The sequence below is a fragment of the Caretta caretta genome, chromosome 8, assembly GCF_965140235.1.
Source record: "Caretta caretta isolate rCarCar2 chromosome 8, rCarCar1.hap1, whole genome shotgun sequence".
Classification (NCBI taxonomy): domain Eukaryota; kingdom Metazoa; phylum Chordata; order Testudines; family Cheloniidae; genus Caretta; species Caretta caretta.
This window is the reverse complement of record NC_134213.1, coordinates 107,401,008-107,420,630: the sequence shown is the minus strand read 5'-3', so window position 1 is coordinate 107,420,630 and position 19,623 is coordinate 107,401,008. Positions and strand designations below refer to the sequence as shown.

At 53.5% G+C, this 19,623-nt stretch overlaps 1 long non-coding RNA gene across 1 annotated transcript; it reads left to right on the top strand.

The window, feature by feature from the left end:
- The first annotated feature begins 454 nt into the window (after positions 1–454).
- LOC142073044 (uncharacterized) lies at positions 455–11,056 on the top strand. The gene is made up of 2 exons (XR_012669752.1): positions 455–574; positions 10,390–11,056. It is a non-coding gene; the product is annotated as an uncharacterized LOC142073044 (long non-coding RNA).
- Positions 11,057–19,623: the final 8,567 nt, after the last annotated feature.

Here is a 19,623-nt window from a genome sequence, read left to right as displayed (position 1 = left end):
ATCTGTGGCAACGGCCTTTGCCTTGTCTCGGCATCTTCCATGAGTGCCAGCACTCAGAGCAAGCATTAATGCGTCCCTTATTTCACCACTCTCTGCCTCTGTTTCCCCATTCTACAGATGTGGAAATGAAGGCACAGAGGTGAAGTGACCTGGTCACGGCAAGTCAGTGCCAAAGATGAACTGAACCAAGGAGATTTGACTCCTGGTCCTTTTCTCTACCCACTAGATTCCCCCCCCTTCTAGAGCTGTGAATGGAGCCCAGGAGTCCTGACCCCCTTGTCAGGTGGTTACAGCCCAGGATGCTTCCCCCCGCCGGAGCTCCTGTGTCCATGCCAGGTGTGTGGCTCAGTGGAACGCCCCAACCAAGCTACCAGGCAGCTTCACTCCACTCAGGTGCTGAGGTTTCCTTATGCATTAATAGGTGGTGACTAAGCGCTGGCTTGTTGGCAGGTCCCAGGCCCAGCAAGCAGGTCTGTCTCCATCCCTCCCACAGCCAATTACCTGTGATGCACGCACTGCTCCGAAGGCTGGGGCTTGCACAGACCTGACGGGTAAAATCCAGCTCCTTGCAGAGGTGAGTCCTGCAATGCTGGCAGCTTTGTGAGTTCCGGCCCCTGGAAACTCGACTGGGCTGAGCCCTGTAGCACAGGGGATGAGCCGGTCACAGCCTGTAGGGCTGGCCCAGCTGTGCCCTAGAGAGCTGCCCATCTCCCACTGGCAGCCTAGTGACTGGGAGCATTGGGTCCTTCCTAGCCCACCAAGGATCTGCCCGGGGAGAGGGGAGTATCGCGGGGTGCTGAAGTGACTGTTCCAGGGTGTCAGCTAGAAATGGCAGTGCCAGGACAGCTGGGCAGGGGACTCCAGGACATTCATTTGGCTTTCGGGTGCTGGGGATTTGTCCTGCCTGCAAATCCTTCCACACCCTGGGGTTCCATTCTGCCTCACTGCTCACAGCCCTGAGGGGGCATTTAAAATGGGGGGGCATTTCTGTGCTAAGGGACAGCCGGGGCATATGCTTAATGAGCCTCCCAGCTTCCCCTGTCTTAGTGGATGCAGGTTCCCTGCTGGCAGAGACCCCCAAATTTGGGCCAGGGTGATCCAGCGGGCCTGGCTCTGGAGGGAGGGAGGGGTGGATTTCCTGGCCTATTGGTTCAAGGGCACCTGCCTCGCCTCTGCTGGCCACTCTGGCAAGGAGCCAGGCTCCAGGGGAAACCTCCAGCACTGGTGAAATTCTCCAGTGACTTGTTCAGAAATGTCAAGCTGCCGACTTACAGGGAAGGTGTGGGCTGTTTGACTAAGCAGTGAGTCAGGCCGGCAAAGCCAGCTGGGTGTTGTGTGTATAATCCCTGGCTCTGGGGTTTATTTCCAGGGGAAGGGGGGTGTGTGTGTGCGTGCGTGCATGTGGGTGGGTGCGTAAACTGTTTCTACAGCCTTCCTGTAACATTGGAGTGGCTGGGTCTGGTGCTTGCTGTCCCAGCCTTCCTAGGCACCTGCCAAGCCAAAGTGACAGCTCACCTTCCCCGGTGAGCCGAGCTGAACCCTGCAGGGAGGAAAAACCAGTTCCAGGTCCCCTTTCATCATCCCATGGGCCTGCCAGGCAGTGCGGGGGAGGGAAGCGCAGTGCAAGGCCCAGACTTTTTCCTGCCTGCCACTTAGCCCTTCGTTTGCAGGGTGAGCTGCCCACAGGCGCTGACAAGTTTGTTCCCGTGGCCTTCATGAACCCAAAACAGCTGGGAGAGGAGCCTTCCAAGGGGGCAGCCAGCGGGAGATGTGGAGGTCGGGGCCAGCCTCACACCCTGGAGCCTGCCAGCCTGTCTCTAGCCACAAGGCCCCCACCAGTAGCCATGTGCTGCCGCTGGGCTTGAGCCCAGAATGGGCTGCAGGCGAGGGGGGGGAAGCTCACGTCACACATGCTGAGGCCACTGATGCTCCCTTTGGGAGCTTGGGGTCTTTCTTGGGGATGTTTGACTTTGCAATTTCAGGTCAAAACCTTGGTGAGGTGAAACGGGGCTCTGGGGCAAGACACTTGATGATAACCCTGCTCTGGCTATTCAGACGGTCAGCTCTTCCTTGGTGCGTGTACAATGCCTGCTCAGGTGGGCATTCCTGGGGCTGTAATGCAAATCACCACCACAGGTTTAATTCACTAATAAAACCCCCTGATTCTGAGCCAGCCCCAGAAAGCAGCAAAGCTGCAGATTCACTGAGCTGCTTTGGTAACATTTGTAAGCTCTTCCCCCGCCCCCTACATCTGCAGGGGGACCCAGGTCTCAGGGAGATGGGGAAGGTCCTGTGGCATGTCCCCTTTGGCTGAGTCAGCATCAGGCTCGCTACAGCGTTTGCTGCCCTAAAGCCAGCGGCTGGAGCAGAGGAGACAGGAAGCCGCCGGTGGAATCTTGGGGGTGACACAGTGAGAGAGGAGATGGGTGAATGGGGGGGCAGGCAGCGGGCTGAGGGTCTGTGGTAGGGCGGGCAGGCAGACAGTGAAATCCCCAAACCATGTCCCAGTCTGGCTGGGCCAGCCCAGCTCCTGCCCAGACAGTCATAGAATCATAGAATATCAGGGTTGGAAGGGACCTCAGGAGGTCATCTAGTCCAACCCCCTGCTCAAAGCAGGAGCAATCCCCAATTTTTGACCCAAATGGCCCCCTCAAGGATTGAACCCACAACCCTGGGTTTAGCAGGCCAATGCTCAAACCACTGGTTTGTCTTTCTGCCCCATTTTGCAGCAGGTCTCTCAGCCCAGAGGGGCTGTGAAGGAATCAGACCTGGCCTGTTTCCTCCCAGAAGGAAACAGAACGAGCTCAGTGGAAAACGCGGCCCCCGGGCTGCCCCCTTTGCCAAGGAGCACCAGCAGGGAGTGAACAGGCTGCTGTCCCCATGAGAACTCCCCCAGCTCTGCCATTCATGCCAGCGGCTCAGCTGACAACTGACCACAACACCCAGAGCCGATCTGAGTCTTACCAGGTGCTGAGGGGACGGGATGAGGGATGCCCTTCAGCAGTCCAGCAGAGTGAGGAGGGCCGTGAGCACCCTGCTTCCCCCCAGAGCCGCTGCCCCTTTCGACCAAGGGTCTCAGCTGGGGCTGGGGGAATCCAGGTGTCTGGCCCCACCAGCCCTGGCTCCTCAGTCTGTTAATGAACTGCCCAGCAAAGTCTGGTTTAGGGGGCTGGTTGGAGAGAAACAACCCAGTAAAACTAACACATTTATTTGAGCATAAGCTTTTGTGAGCTACAGCCGATGCAGTGAGCTGTAGCTCACAAAAGCTTATGCTCAAATAAATTGGTTAGTCTCTAAGGTGTCACAAGTCCTCCTGTTCTTTTAACCCAATAAGAGTTGCTATTAACGGGATGATGTCGGATTGGAGGGAGGTCTGCAGCGCGGTTCCCCCGGGATCTGTTCTGGGTCAGTGTCTAACATCGTTATTAACAACCTGGGTGTAGGAATAGAGAGAACTGATCAAGTCTGCAGAGGACACGAAGCTTTGGGGGGTTGCCAACACTTTGGAGGAGCTAAAGTTCAGAGGGATTTTGAGCTGGGCTGTAGACGACACAATGAAATTCCACAAAGACAAAAGGAAAGTGCTACGCTCGCCACGCAGGCCTGTGTGCAGCCACTCCAGGCTGCCAGGACAACGACGCCTTTTCACTCAGCAGCTTTGGGCGGCTCAGAATCGGCTCTGCTTGTTGGAGGGCCTCGGGTAGGCCCCCCCAGAGCCTGCCCGGGCACCGGGGGCAGCTGGGATCTCGTCCTTCCTGTGCATCATCAGCAGAACCCCTCCAGCCAGAGCAGACACCCCTGCTGTTTCTCCCTTCACGCTCTGGAGTCCAAGGCCACCAGGCAGGTACTTCAGAGCTTCTCAGGCCAGAAGGGACACTGAATGTGGAGCCTGATCTGCATAATCCAGCCCAGCGAGTCCCCCATCCCACCTGGCTGAGCTCCACGGGTCTGGCTGTGGGGTGGTGAATCTGCCATATCTCCTGGCTAGTTGCCTGGGGAGCTGTAACCATCTTTGGCAATTCTCTCACCCCTTGCACCTCAGTTTCAGAACCCCTCCCTGTGCGGGGCAAGTGTCGTAATCCTCATTTTACAGCCAGGGAAACGGAGGCATGGGGGATAGTGACTTGACCAGAGTCACACAGCTTCTTCTGGGGCTGGAAGCCAGGAGCCCTGAGTCCCAGCCCCTTGTTCGAGTCATTCGATGGCCCATCATTTGGGCCCATGGGTGATAAGAGCAAACTGCACCCCGCCAAACCGAGAAACTGGATGTGAAGCTGGGGCTGATCAAAGGAAAACAAGCCCGAGGCAGTGAGCGGCCTAGAGGTGGTGAGAGGGGAGCAGCAGCCATATCAGCTGGGCTGGGAGCCCTTCTGCGGTGCTGGAGCTCTGGGGGTGTGGGCGGGCGTGCAGGGAGCAGGGGTGGGTGTGTGTGTGTGTGTGTTGGCAGCTGCCCATGGGGGCCAGCCACACGTGGCTGCTGAGCTGTCAGCAGGGAAATCAGGCCCCTTTGTGGCTGGTCTCCGCCACGCGCCTGCGAGCCTCAGGGCCGTCACCTGGAAGCACTGCCCCTGCTGAGTCTGAGCCTGTCTACGGCCCAGCAACCCCTCCTCCCTGGCTGATGCCCCCACCCTGCGGCAGTGCCGGAGACAGCCCCAAGGGCAGTGACATGCTGGCCGCAGAGGAGCCTTGGCTAGAACCCCCTCCCGCATCTCTCGCTTCGCTCCGAGGGGGCCGTAGGGCTGTGAAAAGGCTCCAGATGCACAGCCCCGGAGACCGCGGCGCCGGGGTCGCCTCCCCCAGGCTCTGGGCCCTGCACCCCGTGTGGCTCTGGAGGTACCAGGGTGAGGAGATCCAGCACCAGGGCCCACACAAGGCTTGGCCTCTCTGCTGACATGGGGCTGGCTTGCGCCAGTGGGGCTGGTTTGATGTGGGCATCTGCAGTGAGAATCACCACCCATCCCCGGCTGGGCTGGGCTGGGCTGGGCATCAGGAGCGGCAGGTCTGGAGTGGATCCCAAGCAACGCCCAAAAGGGACAGCCCCACAGCCCAGCCCCAGTGCCCTGGGCCCCTCGCGGCAGCTCTGTCAAGGGCCGGATCACTCCCGCCAAAGCGTGTGCCCCTTTGCCTCTCTGCGCTGCACCTGCCAAGTGCTAAGGGCAGTCTGACGCTGGCTGAAGGGCAGAGCTGCCCAGGTCGACCGTCAGGGATTCTTGTCTGGCGGTTCCCCCTGGCACAGGAGCTCCCCTGCAGCTGATTCCAACGGCCACCAGGACGCCCCACTGCCCAGGCTGCTCTCATCTGGGCCCAGACCTGGGTGCTTTGGGGTGTAGCTGGAAAGCGAGATCCCCAGCCAAAGGGCTGAGGGAAGAATCTGAGAGTTGGGGCCCAAATGGACCCCAGCTCCCCAGCTTGTTAGAGGGTCTCCATGCAGGCTGTGAAGTGCCTTCCATTGTTCCCCGGAGCAACGCGCGTCCCCTGCCCCACTGAACCGATGGCAAGCGCCTCCTCTCTAAGACAGGGCTTGAGAGCCCCAGCAGTGGGGGGCTCCTGGCTGCCCCAGTCCCAGCCTCTCCCAGTGGGGGGCGGTGCTGTGGGGAGCAGGGCAGGAGCACTGGCTGGTGGCACAGATCCCAGCTACTCCAGCCCTGGCCTCTCCCAGCAGGGGGTGCTGTAGGGACCGGGGCACGGGTGCTGGCTGGGGTTGGGGGCAGATCCCAGCTGCCCCAGTGCCAGCCTCTCCCAGCAGGGGGTGCTGTAGGGAGCGAGGCAGGAGCGCAGGCTCAGGTGGGTCCGGCTCCTGGCAGGGATCCTATGGAGGAATGCCCCATGGGAGTTGGCATCCGCAGCGCTGCAGAGAGCGGGGCTGTTCCTGGCAATCATTTTGCCATCCATTTCCCGGTGTCCCTGATATGGCGGTGAATGGGGCGTCGTGATAACGCGCACGCACATAGGAGCTGCCTCACCCTTAGGAAACATTTGGCTTTGGGCACCTGAGTCCACCAGGGGAGCGATAACTCTCAGCCTCACACTCCCTGCTCGGCGTTTGCACCTGGTCCTATCGCGTCTTAGTCACACACTGAGGGTTTGTTCATCGCTGGGCCCCAGATAACCTCCTCCTGCCTTGCTGGGCCAGGGTTTGCACTCAGCCTCCTCCGCTAGGAGGGCAGAGGTCCACAGGTGCGCGCGCACGCCAGGGCCTGGGGGAGAGACTTGTCTCTCCCAGGGCCCAGCAGGGCCCGGTGACCAGCGTGCGTGTGCGTGGAGGTGAAAGAAGTGACACTTCCTTGGCCTAATAACTGTTGGATCTCACAGCACAGCAGGCCTGGCCTGGTTTGTACAGGGATAGGGAGACGCCCTGGGGGAAGCCAAGGGCTGCAGGGTGGGCACGGTGCTGTCCCCACTGAGTCAATGCTGGATCCAACGTCTCTGCAGGGTGCTAGGGGGTGTGGGGCTGAGGGAGCCGTGCGGGGCCTCTGTAAGGGATGCTCTCCCCGCAGAGTCAGTGCTGACCCCAGTGTGGCAAGGGGGGCACTACGAAAGAGGTGCTCCTTTGCCTGAACTCTAAAACCAATTCCCTGGTCACTCGATTCTGTGCCGGGCGGAGGTGGGGTGTGAGGGGGAGCGGGCTACGCAGCGACCTGGCCAGGTTGCAATATGGATAATCCCTTTTCCCCCTGCACTTCCCGTTGGCAGTCAGGGAGCAAGTCTTCACTGCCAGACAGTTTAACAGCTGCTGAGCTCCACTCCAGAAGTGGCTTCATTTCAGCAGCGAGCAAAGTCTGTGCAAATCTGGGAGCTTGGCAACAAAGAACTACAGAAATGTCCCATTCTTCTGAGCTCTTAGGGCCTGGGTGTTGGCATATCAGGCAGAGGTACCCCACAGGAGGCGCTGCCCCTCCTGGGGTATTTCCAGCCCCCTACGTGGCTGTGGGACTAACCCAGGAAGAGATACATGCATGCACGCTCATGTCCCCGGCCAGGCACCTGTTAGCCACGCACAGTGGTGCCGGCCCTCTGGAAGCACCCTCTCGGCGCCACGCAGGTGTCTCTCAAAGGCAGGAACTGGCCTGGCCAGACAAACCGATTGTTTCCCAGTAGTCTGTGTGGCTGCAGGGTTCCCTGTGCCAGATGCCAGTGCAGGGCGCCAGGCAGGGCCCAGGAGGTAACCCGGCGGCAGGCTGGAGGGAAGGCCGTGGTTTCAGGCTTAGCTGGCTGCTGTAGGATCATCACACGGTCGAGAGGGCTGGAGATTAGGACAGAGGCGGCAATTCCCTTTCAGTCCGGACCGCGCTTGACTCCAGAAACAGTCCCCCGGGGTGGGGGGTGTGGATCTTAGCACCTGCCTGCTTAGGGGGAGTTGGAAATGGTGCACAGTCCCCCCACCCTCACATCTATCTTCCCAGAGGGGTGAGCCTGGTTAGGTTTGTCAGCAGCACCAACCCCTGGAGTTGACCAGGACGGACAAGTCGATCTTGTGAGTGGGCTGGGAAATGTGCCGGATGTTTTTGCAGAGCTGAGCTGGCTTCCCAACCAAGGGCCGAGCTCTTTCCACAGCCCCGCCCACGCCAAGTGTTAATTACAGGCTGTCTCACAACCATGCCCAGGAACCCAGTGGTGCCTAAGCAGTCAGAGACCACGAGTCAGGCCCAGTTTGCACTGGGGTCACATCTTCCAGCTTTTCTCAGCAGAGACAAGGGCTAGAAACTTACCCCTCCCCTTTTGGTTTTTTTTTTTTTTTTTGAGATTCTCACAAAATCCCAGGACTCCAGGAGCTGGGCCTTGCAGAAAAACACCAACTATTTCCAGACTCGTGACAAAACTGGGGGAATTGAGAACACCGGGAGTCCCAGTCAAAGCTCAGGCCCCCTTCTGCTGGGCATTGCACGTGCAACTTAGCAGAGCCGGTCCCTGGCCCAGAGAGGCGTCAGACAGGACAGGAGAGGCAGGCAACGTACACAGACAGGGTGCAGCTGCAGAAGGAACAGAGCTTGGCAGCGAACCAGAAGCCCGAGCTGAGTAAAACAGTCTGGTAAACCCCCCTTTCCCTCCCCAGGCCTCCGCCGATTTAGCTGTCATGGGGTGAAAACACCAGAAGCTGCCAGGGCCCAGTCCATCCTGGGCTCCCCCGGGGCAGTGGAACCAGCAGCAGCACCAGTGGGAGGCCTTGCTCAAAACCTCTAGGGAGGCTGCACCACCCTTGCAGAGGGCTGCACCCCTCTGTAGTGGCTGGTACCCAGAGGGTAACTGCCTAGTACTGCTGCCAGCCAAGGGAGATGCCTATGTGCTGAAGGTTGGGGAGTCCAGTCCTGTGGCTGGCCCCTGTGAAGGGGAAGGGGGCTTACGCAGACATGGCCCAAGCCACTACAGATCCCTCCATCCCTCCAGCGTTCACCTTCCCTTCAAGCTCTTCCCCTCACCCCCGCCAGTGAGCAGGGACGATGCCCCCTTTCAGTGGGGCAGTGGAATGGGGGTTGCCACCACAGGGACACTGGATGCCTGTTTGTCCAACACCCCCGGGGAGCAGGGTCTTAATGGGTGCCCAGGCAGGCAGGCCCTTGCCACGCCTTGCAGCAGAGCCGAGTGCTGGCATGGGGAGGGGGCAGCGGTGAGAGGGGGAGGGTGCCCAGGGAGGGTGGCTCAGGCTGGCCGGCTTGCTCTCCCGGGGAGCCCTTCAGCAGAGCACCTAATCCGATGGGTCGAGCACATCCTCAGAGGGGAGGGTCTCACCTGCTTGGGGAGGGGCCAGGGCCAGGCTGGCGAGGGCTGGGAGCTCTCAGCTCCCAGTGGGGGACTGGCATTGAGGGGGCGGGGCCGGGATGGGAGAAGGTGGCTGCAGAGACCATGCATAGCAGGCCTGTCCTGGGCTGAGCCGTGGGCTGCTCCAGATCAGACACACACGCCCTACTCCAGAGTCACCCAGCCCCACAGGGTGAGGGAGGGGAAATCTCTGCCCATCACAGCTTCCTCCTGGTGGGGACGGCTCCAGCTGCTGACCCAGCCTGCAACATGCATGCCCGGGCACCCGGGGGTGGGGTGCAGCCCAGGGCCGGGCATTCAGGGTCAGAACACAGGGAACGACCCCGAGCTGGGGCCCGCGCAGTCCAGGGATTGTCACCCTGGGGCTCTGCCCCCGTCTCCATTCCCCCCGCGACTTGGCCCTGAGGTCCGGCACAGCCAGGGCAGCCCTGTGGTAGCAATGGCAAGGGGGAGCCCCAGCTGAGAACTCAGCCCTGGATTCGGGAGGAGGGGGGAATGCCCAAGTGGGTTCTGGACAGTGCCAGCTGGGCTGGAGAGACGGCGCACAGCCTGGCCCAGTAATGGGAGCGGGGGAGCAGAGCTGACACCGGGGGGGCCAGGCATCCCGTGGGGCATGCATTGGGGCGGACGGGAGATGGGCTCAGCTGACTGCAATGGCAGAGAGCAAGGGCTGCAGTGGGGCAGGATGGGCGGCTGGGAAGCACGTGGCAAGGACCTGCGCCTTGCAGGGGGCTGGGCAGTGCTGGGATCACCTGGGCATCATCATCACAAGGACAGCTGGGATGGGTGAGCGGAGGGGCTGCTTGGGAGACGACCGTGCCATGAGTGAGGCTGGGAATGGCCCAGGGTATGGGTGCACTGGACGGGCAAAGCCACTTCCTGCAGTGGGCCCACAACCATCAGGGCAGGTGAACGATACCTGCAGCGTGTGTGTGTTTGTGTGTGTGTACGTGTACATGGGTGTATGCACATACGTGTGTGCATGCATGCATGTGTGGGTGTTTTCCAACGTGGGTAACCATGCCAGCACCCCCACCCCAAAATGCACTTGGCCTCCCAAGAGACCCTGCATTCCACAAGCCCCTTGAAAGAGAGGGGGGGAGGTAATGGGGTTTATGGGATTAGGTCAAGTTCACTTGGGGGGTTTGCATTTACAAGGACCCTTCATTGTCCCCCAGATCCTATTACCCGCCCCTTTCGCTAGGCAACCGCAAAATGTAACAGCCTGGTGACTCAGAGCAAAAGTGCTGTAAGGACCCCAAATTCAAGAGCAGAGCTGGGCCTGAGTCTCCTGGCTGCCATGCTCCTGGGCTACCCAGATCAAACAGCCCCACACACAGTGAGGAATGTCATATCAGTGTCAACCATTCAGATAAGGGCTCGCTCCAGTGGGGTTTGAACTGGGGGCCTGAGGCTGGACAATGACCCAGCTTGTCTGAGTATTTGGAGACCTGGTCTGTATCAGGGTGCCCTGGAGCCCACAATTCCAGGCCTGGGGAAACTGCGGGGAAACTTTGGCTTTTGTTTTAAAAACCTGCCTTCTAAGATGACCCAAGCTCAAACCAGGGCTGTGGTGTCCACAGAGCCAGAACTTAACACCTAGGGTGCTAATTGCCCCCTTTATCTCAACAGGCTGTGAAGTGTTTCACTGTGCTATTTTGGCAGAAGCCTCCAGCTAATGTGTTTATCCCACAAGTCCACAATGCCTCTCCACCTTCTGTGATACACATTTGTGGGGCCACCACAAAACCTGGCAGCTAAGGGCAGTGTAAGGGGCCTGGAATGTAATAGCTACGCACGGTCGTGCGGTGCCTCATGGTCTCGGACACCATCCGATGGTCCAGGGACATCTACATCGAACACATCACCGGCCACCGACAGTACCAGGAGGTGTGAGCCGGTACGACATCGTGGATCCACTATGGGAAAGGGACTGAGAGACTTTTTCCATTGGACCATACGAACCGGAAGCATAAACTCACTGAACATTAATTCCCACCAAATGAGGGTAAATCCATCCTCATCATCGTATCCGCTCATTATACTCCACACCTGAACATAGCCATTATATGGACAACGTACCCCCATATCTCAATGTCTGTACTTTGACCCGTTAACCTTTTACCCCCAATCGGGGAGATTGCAGATTATGTATTCCTTACGCCACCCATTCCTAAACCGAATTTCGCACCCCTTGATAATCTGTACCTTATTCCCTGATAACCAGAAACTTCTATGCTTAAACTCTATACCATTTTCTTTTTACTTCAACATCATCTTAATAAAATTATTAAATCTGTTCAAAGGGCTGGTGTGCTGACTGGGGTTTGCACTTTGATATTCAGTTCAGTAAGGCCCAGATCCCCACAGAGGTTTAGCTGACTACCACTCTGAAACCTAACTCCAGTTGATTTCCCTTTGAGGAGCTGCGCCTAAACCCCTTTATCTGGTAGCATGTCCCCCTCTGTCTTCTCTTCTCCAGACTAAACAAACCCAGTTTCAATCTTCCCTCAGAGGTCATGTTTTCTAGACCTTTAATCATTCTTGTTGCTCTTCTCTGGACTTTCTCCAATTTGTCCCCATCCTTCCTGAAATGTGGCACTCAGAACTGGACACAATACTCCAGCTGAGGCCTAATCAGCGCGGAGTAGAGCGGAAGAATTACTTCTCATGTCTTGCTTACAACACTCCTGCTAATACATCCCAGAATGATGTTTGCTTTTTTTTGCAACAGAGTTAAACTGTTGACTCATATTTAGCTTGTGGTCCACTATGACCCCTAGATCCCTTTCCACAGTACTCCTTCCTAGGCAGTCAGTTCCCATTTTGTATTTGTGAAACTGACTGTTCCTTCCTAAGTGGAGTACTTTGCATTTGTCCATATTGAATTTCATCCTCTTTACTTCAGACCACTTCTCCAGTTTGTCCAGATCATTTTGAATTATAATCCTATCCACCAAAGCACTTGCAGCCGCTCCCAGCTTGGTATCAAACTTTATGGGTACATTCTATGCCATTATCTAAATCACTGATGATTTACTTGGGGGATAGCATTCAAGCCACCAACCCAGGGCAAGACACAAGAAATAATTCTTCCGCTCCACTCCTCACTGATTTGGCCTCAGCCGGAGTATTATGTCCAGTTCTGGACACCACATTTCAGGAAGGATGTGGACAAATTGGAGAGAGTCCAGAGCAACAAAAATGATTAAAAGTCTAGAAGACATGAGCTATGAGGGAAGATTGAAAAATGGGTTTGTTTAGTCTGGAGAAGAGAAGACTGAGAGGGGACATGATACCAGTTTTCAAGTACATAAAAGGTTATAAGGAGGAGGGCGGTAAATAGTTCTCCTTAACCTCTGCGGATAGGACAAGAAGCAATGGGCTTAAATTGCAGCAAGGGCGGCTTAGGTTGGACATTAGGAAAAACTTCCTCTCACGAAAGCTTATGCTCAAATAAATTTGTTACTCTCTAAGGTGCCACAAGTCCTCCTTTTCACTCAGGGTGGTGAAGCACTGGAACAAATTACTGAGGGAGGTTGTGGAATCTCCATCACTGAAGGTTTTGAAGAGCAGGTTAGACAAACACCTGCCAGGGATGGTCTGAGTCCTGCCAGGGGACGGGACCAGATGACCTCTCGAGGTCCCTGCCAGGCCTACGATTCTACGATCTTCTCATTTAAACAAAGCTGCCCCAGAACCTGCCGCCTCGTCCGAGGGTTGCACGGGCCTGTTGTGCAGTGTAGGGCCAGGCCCTGCCAGGCCCAGGAAGCAGTAGCAGCCGCATGGCTTGAGTCAGTTGGGTGCCCTGTGGAACAGAGGGCAGGCAAGGACCCCGCACAGGCCTGGCTGTCCCCCAAACAGGCCCTAGCTGTGAAGCAATCAGCCAGCCCCTGCTGGCACTGAGTCAATCAGTGGGACAGAAACTGGTTAATTCCACAGGGGTGTCATACAATGGCAGCCCAGCAGCCTTGGGGATTTCAAAGCACCTGCCCGGTTTAGCTTGAAGTGATTCAATCAAGCCATGAATGAAAAGCAGCTTGAACTAAGAAGCAGCGTGAACCACAGCTCTGCAGGCCTGAGGGGCAGGGGCAGGGCCAGCTCCCCTGAATGCAGGTTTAAACACAGTGTGAGGTGCACACCTGGGGCCCCCACCTGCTTCCAGGGCAGAGCAGCTCCCTCAGGGATGCACGAAGTGCCAGGGCCTTGACAGTGCAACTCTGCTCAACTTCAGGGGCGCCCTCTGTTTCTCGTCTTTCCCCATCCTCTCTCCCGGTTTCTTCTCCTGTCCCCTCCTGCAGTAACGAACTCCTAACTTCCACCCTCACTTCCACTGGGGGCTTAACCCCCACCCTTTCCATCTGCTGAAGGCTCAGCAATGAAGCGGTTAATGCTGACATGTCACCACCCCAGGAAAACCGCTCGGGAGCAGGGCAGTTCAGCCTGTAGAATCTTTTCCCAGGCTGGCTGCAGACTCAGGCAAACATCACTGGGCCAGTTACACTCAGTTCACATTTGGAAAGTCTCCCCTCCCCCACCTTGAAAGGGCAAAGGCTGGATGGAAACATCCATTTTCAAACCACGAGCTGGGAATCTGCAGCCTGAAATGCCACAGGGGTCAGGAGCAGCCCGGCGACTGACACTACTGGCCTATCTGGATTTATCACCATTGTTACCTGTATTGTCCCAGTACTTAGGAGCCCGATGGTTGGACCAGGACCCCATTACGCCAGGGGCTGTACAAACAAGAACACAAAGACCAGCCCTGCCCCAAGCAGCTTACAACTGAAGGCCAGGTCTATGCTGCAAAGTTTCCCCCATACACATATATTGGTCAGGAGTATGGAAAAATCCACCCCACAACTGTACTATGTGCTAAAAGGAGGAAATTAAACTAGGGTCAAAGGGGACAGATGACAAAAACCCACATGTAGGTCTATTAAAAAAAAAAAAGTGACCTTAACAGAGGGCTGAATGTTGGGGGAGGGAGAAATGGAAAATTACAACAGAGTCGTAGGAGCAACAAGAGGGAAACCTGTTAGAATCTGCTCAACATCTTAGATGTCTACAGACAAACACAAGTAGTATGGCGAATACACAGGAAGAACTGGATGAATTAGTCCATAATATAAATTATGACTTAAGTGGCACCACAGAGATTTCGTGGGATCAGCCTCATGACTGGCATGTTGGTATGGAGGGGTACAGCTTGTTAAGGAATGCCAGGGAGGGGGGCTGAATTATGCATTGAGACTGTATGCACTTGTTCTGAGATCCAGCAGGACGGGAGAGGCAGACCAGTTGAAAGTCTCTGGTAGGAACAGGAGGACTTTACCTGGACATCTGCTGGTGAAGCAAAATGGCAAAACACGGAATGTCAGTACGTTTTTGGAATGTGTTGGAATGGTTGGGTTCCGGCAGTGAAGGAAGTAACCAGGGGGCAGCTAATTTAGACTTGTTTCTGACCAACAGGGAGGGATTAGTGGTGAATCTGAAGTTTGAAGGAAATTTGGGTGACAGTGACCATGACATGAGACATTTCATGATCCTAAGGAAAGAAAGAAGAGAGAGCTGCAGAGTAGGGCAGCTGATGTCCAATAAGCAGCTTTTAACCATCTTCTAAAAATGGTAGCTCAGGTCCCATAGGAAGAAATTCTTAGGGATAAAGGAGATCTGGCAGTTTCTCAGGGAGACAATATTAAAGATGCAACAGTAAACTTTCGCATGCAAAGGAAAGATAGGAAGAATAGTAAGAGGCCCCATTAGAAGCTCTTTAATGACCTGAAAAAAAAATCAAAAGGAACCCTTCAGAAAGTGTAAACATAGACTAATTGCTAGAGAATAGTACAAAAGAACAGCACAAGCATGTAGTGACAAAATCAGCCAGACCAAGGCCGAAAATGAGTTACTCCTGGCAAGGGACATAAAAAAGCCATAAGAAAAGGTTTTATAAATGCATTAGGAGCCAGACCAAGACAAAGGAAGGTGTAGGTCTTCTACTGAGGAGGGAAGGAGAGCTAACAATGGATGATATCAAGAAGGCTGGGGTGTTTAACGCCCATTTTGCTTCAATCTTCACTAAAAAGGTAAATTGTGACCAGGTACTTTAACACAATTAATATTAACATCAAGGGGGAAGGAATGCAAGGCACAATAGGGAAAGAACATGTTAATGAATAGTTAGATAACAGCTGTATTCAAGTTGGAAGGGCCTGATAAAATTCATTCTAGGGTATGGAAGGAAATAGCTGAAACAATTTCAGAACATTAGCAACTATCTTTGAAAGAACTCATAGCAGACAGGTGAGATCCCAGAGGCCTGGAGAAGGGCAAACATTGTGCCTATCTTTAAAAAGAACTTGGGGAATTATAGACCGGTCAGGCAAACTTCAATACCTGGAAACAAATTATGAAACAATTTGCAAGTGCCTAGGGATACTAGATGTATAAGGAATAGCCAGCATGACTATTATGAGTCAAGAACAAATCCTGCCAAACCAACCTAATGTCCTTGTTTGACAGTGTTACTGACCTCATGGATATGGGGGAGGCTGTAGTTGTGAGCTAGCCTGATTTCAGCAATGCTTTTAACACAGTCCCACATGGCATTCTCATAAGCAAACTAGAAAAATGTGGTCTAGATGAAATTACTATGAAGTTAGGTGCAAAATTGGTTGAAAGAGCATACTCAGAGTAGTTATCAGTGGTTCGCTGTCTAACTGGGGGGAACGTTTCTAGGGAGCTCCGGCAGGGGTCAGTCTGGGTCTGGTACTCCTCTACATTTTCATTAATTATTTAGATAATGGAGTGGCGAGTATGCATACAACATTTGCAGATGACACCAAACTGGGACGGGCTGCAAGCACTTTGGAGGCCAGGATTAAAATTCAAAACAACCTTGACAAACTGGAGAACTGGAAATCGACAAGATGAAATTAAATAAAGACAAGTGCAAAGTACAACACATAGGAAGAAAAAATAAAATGCACAACTACAAAATGGGGAATCACTGGGTAGGTGGTGGTGCTTTTCAGCTTGGAAAAGAGATGACTAAGGGGGGATATGATAGTGGTCTCTAAAATGGGGTGGAGAAAGGAAATAAGGAAGTGTTATTTACTCCTTCTCATAACACAAGATCGAGCGGTCACCAAATTAATGGGCAGCAGGTTTAAAACAAACAAAAGGAAGTATTTCTTCATATAACGCACAGTCAACCCGTGGAACTCTTTGCCAGAGGATGTTGTGAAGGCCAAGACTATAACAGGGTTCAAAAAAGAATTAGATAAATTCATATAGGGTAGGTCCACCAATGGCTATTAGCCAGGATGGGCTGGGATGGTGTCCCTAGCCTCTGTTTGCCAGAAGCTAGGAATGAGCGACAGGGGATGGATCACTTGATGATTCCCTGTTCTGTTCATTACCAGCATTGGCCACTGTCGGAAGACAGGATACTGGGCTAGATGGACCCTTGATCTGATCCAGTGTGACCGTTCTTACATACTGCTGAAAAGGATCTGGGGTGATAGTGGATCACAAATTGAATATGAGTCAACAATGAGACGCAGTTGCAAAAAAGGCTAATCTCATCTTGGGCTGTGTTAACAGGAGTGTTGTATGTAAGACACGGGACGTAATTGTCCCGTTCTGCATGGCACTGGTGAAGGCTCGGCTGGAGCACTGTGTTCAGTTCTGGGCCCTGCACTTCAGGAAAGATGTGGATAAATTGGAGAGCCCAGGTGAGAGCAACAAAAATGATCAAAGATTTGGAAAACTTGATCTATGAGGAAAGGTTAAAAAGATGGGGCCTGGTTAGTCTTGAGAATAGAAAACTGAGGGGGTGGGAGGGACCCGACAGTCTTCAGCTACGTTAAGGGCTGTCAGAAAGAGCACAGTGACAGATTGTTCTCCATGTCCACTGGAGGTAGGACAAAAAGTGATGGCTTCACCTGCAGCACGGGAGATTTAGGTCCGATATTAGGATTCAGAAAATCTTTCTAGTTCTCAGGGGAGTTACACTCTGGGACAGGCTTCCCAGGGAGGTCGTGGAATCGTCATCACTGGAGGTGTTTAAGAACAGGTTGGACAAACCCCTGTCAGGGCGGGTCTAGGTTTATTTGGTCCTGCGTCAGCCCAGGGGGCTGGGCTAGATGACCTCTTGAGGTTCCTTCCAGCCCTACATCTCCATGATTCTATGCTGGCATCCCCCATCTCCGAACCGTCTCCAATTTATCAACATGCTTCTTGAAATGTGGTCACCAGAACTGGACAAACTATTCCAGTAGCAGTTGCACCAGTGCCAAATACAGAGGTAAAATTACCTCTCTGCACCTACTTGAAATTCCTTTTTATGCACCCCAGGATTGTATTAGTTTTTTCGGCCATGGCATCACACTGGTTTCTCATGTTCAGTGGATTATCCACCATAACCCACAAATCTTTTTCATAGTCACTGCTTTCCAGGAGGGAGTCCCCCATCCTGTAAGCATGGCCTATAATTACCTGGCTCATCCTGCTTCCCCTTTGTTCCTAGTTGTACACATTCACATTTAGCCATATTAAAGGCATATTGTTTACTTGTTCCCAATTTATCTGTGAATCAGTGACCTGTCCTCTTCATTGTTTACTACTCCCCCAATTGTTGTGTCATCTGTAAACTTTTTGAGTGATGATTTTATGTTTTCTTCAAGGTCACCGATAAAAATGTTAAACAGCGTAGTGCCAAGAACAGATCCCTGCAGACACCAAGGGAAAGAGACCTGCTCGCTCACAATTCCCCTTTAGTTACATATTGAGACCTATCAGTTAGCCAGTTTTAATCCACTTAACGTGTGCAATGTTCATTTTAGATCCTTCTAGCTTTTTAATTAAAATGTGGCTCAGTATCAAGTCAAATGCCTTACAGCAGTCTAATTATATTACATTAACTCTATCATCTTTTTCAAACAAACTTGCAATCTCATAAAAATATTTTACAGGATCTGTTTTCCATAAACCCATGTTGACTGGCATTAATAGCATTACTCTCCTTTAATTATTTATTAATCAAGTCCTGTATTCGCTGCCAGGAATTGTCTTGCCAGGAATTTATGTCAGGCTGGTAGGCCTATAATTACCTGGCTCATCCTGTTTACCCTTTTTTAAAAAATGGCACAACATCAACTGTCTTTCAGTCTTCTGGAACTTCCCCAGGGCTCCCAGACTTGTTGAAAATCAACATTAGCAGTCCAGTGAATATCTCAGCCAACTCTTTGAAAACTCTTGGATGCAAGTTAGCTGGACCTGCTGATTTAAAAATCCTGGCTAATAATAAAAATGTCTAACTTTAGTAGCAGCGGTTTAACACCCTCCAGAGATATTAGTGGAAGGGAAAGAGTATTGTCATCACCATATGGTGAGACAATATCATCTGTTTTCTCCCTGAATACAGAATAGAACACTTCTGCTTTTTCTACATTATTATCAATAATTCTACAATTTCCATCTACTAATGGACCAATACCATTGTCAGGATTCTTTTTGTTCCTAATATGTTTTAAAAACTCCTTCTGACTGTCCTTAACTCTGCTGACCATAGATTTCTCCTTGGGTCCCGTGGCTTCCCTTATCAATTTTCTGAAATTCCTAGCTTCTGGTTTATATCAATTACTATCAACTTCCCCTTTTCTCCGTTTGTATATATATATATATATATATATATATATATACACACACACACACACACAGCTGCCTTCATTCCCCCTCTAATTCCTCCTAGCTGTATCTGTGTCTTCCCCCATCAGAATTAAGAGAGTTTGGTCCCTTCATGACAAGCTTTTGCCTTCATAGCTATGTTGGTCAGGGGTGTGATTTGTGACTGACAATAGCTGGCAATAGCCCCTAGTGTGGACAAAACTTACACTGGCCCCAAACTGTGCTTTTACCAGTTCCTCAAATGAAACAACCCATACCTACAAAAGGATTCCCCCACCCAGTATAACTGCACCTACACTAGGGCTTTTGCAAGCATAGCTAAAATCAGGTAAGGGTTTGATTCCCCCCTGACAGTTATGTTGGCAAAACTTTTAAGTGTGGACCACGCTGCAGGTGGGTCCGGAATAAGCTATCCCACCCAAAGCACACTTTTGTTGGTAAAAGCTGCGTCCACACTAGGAGCGCTTTGCTGATATAATCTACTGGTCTAACTACACAAAGACCTGACCAAAGAGAGGGCCTCTCTCACACATGGCCCAGGCTGTGGCCTGCCCTGGTGAGCGATGCGAAGGCCAGGCAGACAGCAGCATGAAGCGAGGTAACGCCCAAGGGTCACATTTCCCCGTGCCCCCTGCAGACCTGAGCCTCTGATGGTGCGGCCACTATTTCTAAAACACGGAAATCAGTGAATGGGGCTAAAGAAACAACCTCATGTGGCTTCCTACAGGGCGAGTTCCAGGGCGTAAATTCTGCCAGAGCTGTCTGGAATGGAGCCCCGGGAAATATTTTCAACCCCCCTGGGGCTTTTATAGCATTGGGGGGGGGGGGAGAGGAGATAGCCATGGGGGCTCCAGGAAATACTCCATGAACATTTAAGCCCAGGCTAGTTCCCTTAACTCCTGCTGCTGCCCTTGGCCATGGGGGAGCTGAGACGGGTGTGCGGCGGGCGGGACTGGGGGGCTCAGGGGTGTGGAGAGGGGTGATGGGAAGCAGGGAGCAGTGGTACACAGGCAGGGGGGCAGCAGAGGTGGGCCCGGGGAGCAGTGTGTGCGAGGGGCTCCCCCTGAGAAGCAGCGCCCACTGGGCCGAGGGGGAGAAGGGCAAGGGCGCCCCTGGCGGTCAGTCCCGGTGCCAGGGATGCGGGGACCCGGCCCCGAGGACCCTCCCCGTCCCAGG